This window comes from Desmodus rotundus, chromosome 1 (assembly GCF_022682495.2).
Source record: "Desmodus rotundus isolate HL8 chromosome 1, HLdesRot8A.1, whole genome shotgun sequence".
Taxonomy (NCBI): Eukaryota; Metazoa; Chordata; class Mammalia; order Chiroptera; family Phyllostomidae; genus Desmodus; species Desmodus rotundus.
Window position 1 is genome coordinate 38,461,291 of NC_071387.1, and position 9,302 is coordinate 38,470,592.

Below are 9,302 nucleotides of genomic sequence, written 5' to 3' on the forward strand. Positions count from 1 at the left end.
CACTTCACATCCATTAGGATGACTATTACCAAAAAACAGAAAATAATAAGTTGAGAGGATGTGGAAAAATTGGAAATGAGAATCCTTTATGCATTGCTGGCGGGAATGTAAAACGGTGTAGCTCCTGTGGAAGAGAGTTTGGCAGTTCTTCAAAAAGTTAATAATAGAATTACCATATGACCCAGCAATTCCACTCCTAGATCTATAGCTAAAAGAATTGAAAGCAGAGACTCAAACAGATGTTTGTACACCATTCCTCATAGCAGCATTATTCACAAGAGCCAAAAGGTGGAAACAAACTACTTGTTGGCAGAGAGACTTTGAGCTACTGGTATAATTTTTCTGAGCCTCGGTCTCTTTGTCAAATGGCAGTGAGGATGTGATGATGATAGTGGTGATGGTAATGGTGATGATGATGTCATGACGGTGGCAGAGGTGATGACACTTCACAAGGTTGCTGTAAATGGTAAGATATAGCAAGGATAAAGTGATTAAGTAAGGTTTGGGAGACTGTGTAAAACTGTAATATACCATAGTTCTATATTTTAAATCAGAATATTTGTATGCTTCATATTGAGGAGATATGTTAGAGAGGCTAATGTTTGCCTCAGAGGAAAGATAACTATTTGAAAATTATGTATCATGTGTTTGTAGTATGCATACACGTGTGCTTACATAATAAAATTTTGTCAATAATTTTTTTATCCTCACCTGAGGACATGCTCATTGATTTTGGAGAGAGGGGTAGGGAGGGAGAGAGAGAGGGAGAGAGAAACATCGACTGGTTAGTCTTGCGCATGCTCTGACTGGGGATGGAACCCGCAACACAGGCATGTGCCCTGACCAAGAATTGAACCTATGACCTTTCAGTTTATAGGACAATGCTCCAACCAACTGAGCCACACCAGCCAGGGCAAGAATTTTTAATTTCAGAATTACATTAACTCTGCTGGAGGTAAAATAATAAAGCTATTTATTCTTTGCCAGGAGAGAAAGAGTTGGTTTTTGTTTGCATCGCTTTCAACTTTCTCTTGGAGTCATATTTTCTAAGCCCCTTCTTAGACAACGTAAAAATGAAAATGGCTTTGAAAAGTAATTTATCACTCAATTTGTTATCAGAAGGCAAGGTTCTTCTGAATTCTCATATATCATAGAAGTTCTGTGCACACAAACCTAATTTTCATAAATATTTCCAGGAAAAAATTAAATGAATCCCTCACATTTCTTTTTAAATAGAAAAGCTCTGGAATAGGTATCAGAAGCTTTAACTCTAGCTTCAGTTTTGTCACGTGTTAAACATGTGACCCACTTACGTTAATTAACATTGATTTTCTTCTCTGTTAAATGGTTATAAAAAAAGACCTATTCCTATTTTGTGTAGCTGTTAAGGTCACTTAAAATATTTGTGGAAATGCTTTGTACTTTATAAAGTTCTATATTAATAGAAAGTTCTATATTTTTATTAAATCTAAGATTATCAATCATAAGATGTATCATTAGTTATATTTCACTAAGAACAAAATGCTGCCAGTTAAACTATGCTACAATGTCTTATTTTTTGCACGATCAGGTCACAGCAGCCTATTTTTTGAAGCTTCTTTCAGGTATCTCAAGAAATGTGGTAGGACTTCTTGCTTCCAATTGTGTTGTTTAACAGGAGATAGGCAATCAAAACATAGCAAAAAGCCCTAAGTCTAGTAAAACATTTGATTGTTTCACTGAAAGAAAACATAGAATTGCAGTCATTCCTCCCATGATTAATATTTGCTCCGCTAATGAATATTTGCTCTTCAAATACATGCATTTTTGCTCTGCTCCCTGCCTTTCTTCACAGGCAATAGTTTCATTTCATTGTTAAATCAAAGTACAGTATTTTAAAAGACATTTTAAATGGCAATTTAACTCAACACGTGACATCCCAGCAACACACATACTTAACTGATGTGACGAAAATGTGAACATCTATATCCAGGGTTGTCCATGCACAGTTGGTGAAAACTCCTTTACGACTGTCATCTTACAGTGATTGCAAGACAGCTGCTGACTTAAGGTGTGTTCGAATGTGGGGCAAAAGTTGTCTCAGAATTGAATATTGCGTTTGTGTTACTAGCCACAGTGGGACATTTTATTCTTAATACAAACCATGGGTAGAATGTTATTGGATGCACCTTAGTACTAGGAGTGTGAGACTCTTTGGAACTAGTCCAGCCTGCTAAGGTCACAGAGAAGTGCTCAGATGCTTCTTCAGTATTTGTAGACGTGTAGTGCCTACTATGAGTAATCTCTTCTCTACACTAGACTCTGTCGATCTACTTTGTCACTTTCTACAAATATGGCATGGTTTTGTGATTGTTGCTTTTGATCACTGTCTTTTGAACTAGGCCTGATTATTCAGACCTCTTTAATGTATTAGATTTGGAATTAAACTTACTGCTCTAGTCATGCTTAGTAAGCATAATAAGATAGATGGTGGCTCTGCATCTGGGGACACTCAACAGCTCTCAGCACCTGGCCCAGCTTCTTTCAAAATGTCCACTGTTCATGAAGTTCTGTGCAAGCGCAGCTTGGAGGGTGACCAATTTACACCCCCAAATGCATATGGGTCAGTCAAACCCCACACTAACTTTGATGCCAACTGGGATGCTTTGAAGATTGAAACTCCCATCAGAACCAAAGGTGTGCAATGATGTGCACCATCATCAACATTTTGAGCAATTGCAGCAATGAACAGAGACTGGATATTGCCTTCGCCTACCAGAGGACCAAAAAGGAACTTGCATCAGCACTGACGTCTGCCTTGTCCGGCCACCTTGAGAGGGTGATTTTGGGCCTATTGAAAACACTTCCTCAGTATGATACTTCTGAGCTGAAGGGACTGGGGACTGATAAGGACCCTCTCATTGAGATCATCTGCTCAAGAGCCAACCAGGAGCTGCAGAAAATTAACAGAACCTACAAGGAAATGTACGAGGCTGGCCTAGAGGACATTATTTCCAACACATCTGGTGACTTCCGCAAGCTGATGGTTGCTCTCGCAGAGGTAGAGGTAGGCTCTGTCATTGATTATGAACTGATAGACCAAGACGCCTGGGATCTCTATGGTGCTGGAATGAAGAGGAAAGGAACTGATGTCCCAGGTGCATTCCCAAGTGGATCATGACCAAGCAGAGGGTGTATCACCTCCAGAAAGTATCTGAAAGGTACAAGAGCTACAGCCCTTATGACGTGTTGGAGAATATCAGTGGAAGTGACGGGAGACCTGGAAAATGCTTTCCTGAACCTGGACCAGTGTAGCCAGAACAAGCCCCTGTATTTTGCTGACTGACTATATGACTCCATGAAGGGCAAGGGGACATGTGACAAGATCTTGATCAGAATCATGATCTCCCACAGGGAAGTGGACATGTCAGGTTTGAATTCAAGAAAAAGTATGGTAAGTCCTTTTACTATTACATCCAGCAAGACACCAAGGGTGACTACCAGAAAGTGCTGCTGTACCTGTGTGGTGCGGACAACTAAAGGCCAAGATGGCTTGAGTGTCCAGGAACGGTGCTCCTGTGCTTCCAGCTAGCAATTCTAGAAAATAAGCTTGTGATTGATATTCCCCTGTGCCCATCGCTGTGAGGATGATGTCAGTGTTGCTCCTGCCCCGACCTTATTTCAGTTGCTTAAGCATTGCCTGGCTTCCCATCTAGTTTCTCCTTTTAGCCAAAGAAATGAACATTCCAAGGAGCTGGAAGTGAAATCTGTGATGTGAAACACTTTGCCTGTTGTGTACTATGTCATAAACAGGTGAATCAACTGAATTTTTACTTTAGAAGCAAAAACCAAAATGGTAGAATGGTCTATAATGAGTTTATTAAAGAACAATGATTTTCTTAAATTTCTGAGTAACTAAAAATTTTAACATATAAATAAATTCTGCATGTATTTGTAGTGTAGTTTTATTTTTTAAATGGTGGTAAAACTTTACATTACACTAGCTGTGCATTATTATTTTAAATTAAGTGTACTTTTATTCTTATAATTTTTGTTTCTGGTCTTTTTAGCATGTCTGTTCTGTCTTTATCTAACCCGAGTTAGAAGGTTAAATGGACAGTGTCAGAGACAGGCTGCTGCTTCTGTGAAATTAGTTTCCTAGGTACCCTGCCACAGAGTCCCACAAACTTTGTGGTTAAAAAAAATACCCAGAGCTGTGGGAGCTAGAAATCTGAAATTAGGGTGCTGACCAGGCCATATTTGCCCTGAAATTGTTAAAGGAGAGTCTCTTCTTGCTTCTTTCTAGCTTCTAGTGCTTTTCTGACAATCCTTGGCATTCCTTGGCTGGCAGCTACAGCACTTCAGTCTGTGTCTTCATTGTCACATGGTATTGTTCCTGTGTGTCTGTCTTCCCATGGTGTTTTCTTCTTCTTCTAGGGACAGCAGTCATATATTATTATGGCCAACTCTGATGAATGCAGATTGATTACATTTGCAAACAGCCTACTTCCAAATAAGGTTACATCGCTGGGTACTGGTGCATAGGACTTCATCATATCGTTTTGAAGGAGACAATTTAACCCACAACACCTGTTAACATTATTTTATGGGTTGACACCAATTCATTCCTACACAAGTCACTGCTTACTTATGTACAGTAAATCTACCAGCATGAATCTGATAATAATTCTTAGCATCCAACCCATATTTCTCCATTGTAGAAAAGGATCTGAAAAGAGAACTGACTATTAGTGAGCTCACTGACGTTCCCCATAAGCTTTGTCTCCTCGATAGTAGACAAGTGCTGTAATCCTCTCAGAACCAAATCTGAGTGGAATGTGGCAAGTCAATCTGAGACATTTTTGGTGGCTGCCGTCTTTTCAGGCTACTTACCATTCATTCCTTTAGTAATCCGTCTCTGCATTCAGTGGTTTGTTTGCCAAACCAGCATCTTCCACTTGAAAGTGAAACTGACATTGGCTTCTCTCCAGTTTTCAGATTCCTTTGCCCTTCTTTAAGATTTCTCATAATAGAAGGATGGTTGTTGAGTGATTTCATTTATAAGTTCTCTTAGAACATTGGAACACAATCCGTCTCAGCCAAATGACTTCAATTCATATAAAACAACTTTACTACCTTTGGATTTTGTATTCCCTTATGAATGCTTGTTTTATACTTGGCAGAGAAATCAGAAGCAAAACCAGGAATTTAGATGTTCTGTTTTCTTTCTATCAAACTTCAATGTAACACTTTTTCCCATACAATGGGCCTGGACCTCTTTTGTTCACCTTCTTATTTGTAAAATAACATTTTAAACAAGTTTTGTTGTCCTTAGCAGTTGATAAGCTTAAATCCACTTATTTTGGACAGCATCCCCAATACCATGGTTTCATACACATTCACAATTATTTGTGGTTTTTCCCCATTCTTGTGATATTTACTTTCTTCCTTCATTTCTTCCTTGTTTCTTTCTTCTAAGATTATTTGCCATTCCAGTTTCCCAGTTTTCTTGGGGCCAACCATTCAAGAGTCATTCTTGGATTCACATACAAGGGAACCATGAATTATAGTATTTTTGAATATGCCTTTTTAAATATCTCAGCAGGCTTTTGATCAACAGGCTTTTAACAGGCTTTGCTCAACCTTTTCCACTATAATTTAATATGATAGGAATGTTCTCTTCCAAGTCTTTTATCATTTTCTCATCACCAAATAACTCCTGGTTAAAATGAGGTCAAGAATAGTGGTTCTTTAAGTCATTTCTTCTATGATCAAAGAATTGAGAATAACGGAAAAACTGGACAAGAAGTTGTCAGAACTGTTACTTTTAGACAAATAAGATTTGCTGCCTCTTTTGGGACAAATAAATGTTTTCATTATTGCTATATTTTTCTTGTTTCTTTGCCAAGAAGGGATGCACTATTAGCCTCCTAACACAGGGAGGTCATGTGTGTTGTCATGGCAATGTTCCTTTTATTTCTTTCTCTTTTAAGTTCTATAGCATGTTTTTCAACATGCTTCTATCAATGCTTTAGGTATTTGTTTGTTTGTTTGTTTTTAATATATTTATTGATTATGTTATTACAGTTGTCCCATTCCCCCCCCCCTCCACTCCATCCTACCCACCCCGTCCCTCCCACATTCCCCCCCTATAGTTCATGTCCATGGGTCATATTTATAAGTTCTTTCGCTTCTACATTTCCTACACTATTCTTACCCTCCCCCTGTCTATTTTCCACCTATCATTTATGCTACTTATTCTCTGTACCTTCCCCCCCCCCACTCCCCTGTTGATAACCCTCCATGTGAGCTCCATTTCTGTGGTTCCGTTCCTGTTCCAGTTGCTTGCTTAGTTTGCTTTTGTTTTTGTTTTAGGTGTGGTTGTTAATAACTGTGAGTTTGCTGTCATTCTTACTGTTCATATTTTTTATCTTCTTTTTCTTAGGTAAGTCCCTGTAATATTTCATATAATAAGGGCTTGGTGATGATGAACTTCTTTAACTTGACCTTATCTGAGAAGCACTTTATCTTCCCTTCCATTCTAAATGATAGCTTTGCTGGATAGAGCAATCTTGGATGTAGGTCCTTGCCTTTCATGACCTGGAATACTTCTTTCCAGCCCCTTCTCACCTGTAAGGTCTCTTTGGAGAAATCAGCTGACAGTCTTATGGGAACTCCTTTGTAGGTAACTGTGTCCTTTTCTCTTGCTGCTTCTAAGATTCTCTCCTTCTGTTTCCTCTTGGGTAATGCAATTATGATGTGCCTTGGTGTGTTCCTCCTTGGGTCCGCTTCTTTGGGACTCTCTGAGCTTCCTGGATTTCCTGGAAGTCTATTTCCTTTGACAGATTGGGGAAGTTCTCCTTCATTATTTGTTCCAATAAGTTTTCAATTTTTTGTTCTTCCTCTTCTCCTTCTGGCACCCCTATAATTCGGATGTTGGAACATTTCAAGATGTCCTGGAGGTTCCTAAGCCTCTCCTCATTTTTCTGAATTCTTGTTTCTTCATTGTTTTCTGGTTGGATGTTTCTTTCTTCCTTCTGGTCCACACCGTTGATTTGAGTCCCACTTTCCTTCGCCTCACTATTGGTTCCCTGTATATTTTCCTTTGTCCCTCTTAGCATAGCCTTCATTTTTCATCTAGTTTTCGACCAAATTCAACCAATTCTGTGAGCTTCTTGATTACCAGTGTTTTGAACTGTGCATCTGATAGGTTGGCTATCTGTTTGCTGCTTGGTTGAATTATTTCTGGAGCTTTGAAGTATTCTGTCATTTGGGCCATTTTTTTTTGTCTTGGTGCTTCTGTTACTTAAAGGGGTGGAGCTTTAGGTGTCCCCGGGGTGGGGTAATGCTGGTCGCTGCACTGTGATGCTGTACGTGGGGGAGGGGCTGAGAGGGAGTAATGGTGCCCGCTCTACTCTCTGCCGGATTTCAGCCACTCCCTCCGCTTCCCACAATCAAACTGGGCCCCTCCGGTGCTCCGTTCCTGAGTGGGTGGGCTTGTGCACGCTCTAGGCCCCGGTGGGTCTCTCCAACGAGAGGCTGTGAGGCTGGGAGTCTCTCCTGCTGCCGCCCCAACCCCCACGGTGTTTACAATCAGAGGTTTGAGGCTTTATTTCCCCGCACTGGAGTCCTGGATTGCGAGGTCTGCTTTGCTCCCCACCATTTTTCCCAGTTTATCTATGCACGAAGGTGGGGTGATGGGGTTTGCTACCTACTAGACTGCCTGCCCGTTCTCTGCCACTCTGAGTCCGGCCCTCTCAGTTTATCTGTGCATGAATGTGGGGTTGAAGGATCTGCTAGTGGTCAGACTGCCTGCCCCGTTCATCCTGCACTCCGCCAGTCTCCATCGCCAGTCTCGGTCCTGCCACGGCAACGCGAGTCCGCTCCACCCCGGCTGCCGTCTCTGCCCTTCCTACTGGTCTGATTCAATGTTTATTTTTTTATCTCCTTGGTGTCAGACTTCCTTGCTGTTTGATTTTCTGTTAGTTCTGGTTGTGCGAGGAGGTTCAGTATGTCTACCTACGCCGTCATCTTGGTTCTCCCGCTTTAGGTATTTTTAAATAGAAAAAAATGATGCCGAATATTTAAATGCAGCACTACCTCTCCTAGATTTGACTACATTACTAAGACTATATATGTTTCAAGTTCCAAAGTACATGACAGAGTAGTCTTTCATGAATAATTATATATTTCTGACAATCTTTCAAGAGTCAATTCTATGTTTCTTGTACCACTCAGCTAAATTAAGAAAATTTAAAAAGCTGTCATAGATTCTCCTTCCAATTAAGCTCAGAGTGAATTTTTTGTGGAAAAGGATATCATGGGGTAAGATGCCATTTTTATGGCCTTCAGCCTGAGGGCAGGCTTTCATAACATTTGCACAAAGTAGCTAAAACTCTGGTAGGAAACCATAGTTTTCTGGCCTTAGCACTAAGAGAACATTGACTGGGGTAACAACAGCCCCTGGAAAATAAGGGAAATCTTAGAAAAGAGAAATCTAGAAAAAGGAAGTCTCCAAATTTGTGTGTAAACTTTGCCCAAACCTCTGGATAATTCCAGGTTCACTATTGTGTAGGATAAAATTCAGATGCAGAGAAAGTAAGTGATGAATTTTGAGCTGCTAATAAGAAGACAGAGTTGGCAGTTTGAGTCCAACCAAGTTAACTGTCTTCTTTAAAAATATTGACACTCTTTGAGGATTAAAATAAAATTTGTATAATATTCACAACGTTCAGGATACAATCCCAAATTACTAAAATACAAAGAACTAGAAAAATGTGACTCATTATTAAGAAAAAAAGAATCAAAGAATGACAACTCCAAGCTGACCCAGAAGTTGAAATAGCAAGAATTTTAAGGCATCTATTATAGCTATGCTCAGAGAGGCAAAGGAAAATATACTCAGGGTGAATGAAAAATAAAATATCTCATCAGGCAATTGGAAATTATAAAAAAAAGGACAAAATATAAATTCTAGACTTGTAGAATAAAACATCTGAAATGGAACTTCACCTAACCAAAAAGTGAAGATGACAAAAGAAAGTAGCCAGTGACCTTGAAGACAGTTGGTAGAAATGATGCCAATTTGTAGAATGAGAGAAAAATAGAAAAAAATTAATAAACAGAGCCTTAGTGACCTGTGCACATATCTAAAAGTGAAGAATGTGAGGACAGGAGAAAATACTTGATGAAACAATGGCCAAAAATTTCCCTAATTGATGAAAGGCCTAATATTACAGATTCAAGCAAGCCAGTGAAACTCAAGCAGGTAAACACAAAGAATTGTGTGATGGCAATTACAGTCAAACTGCTGAAAACCCGAA

General features: G+C 39.6%; 1 pseudogene; it reads left to right on the forward strand.

The window, feature by feature from the left end:
* Window positions 1–2,528: 2,528 nt before the first annotated feature.
* Window positions 2,529–3,519, forward strand: LOC112304608 (annexin A2-like; annotated as a pseudogene).
* Window positions 3,520–9,302: the final 5,783 nt, after the last annotated feature.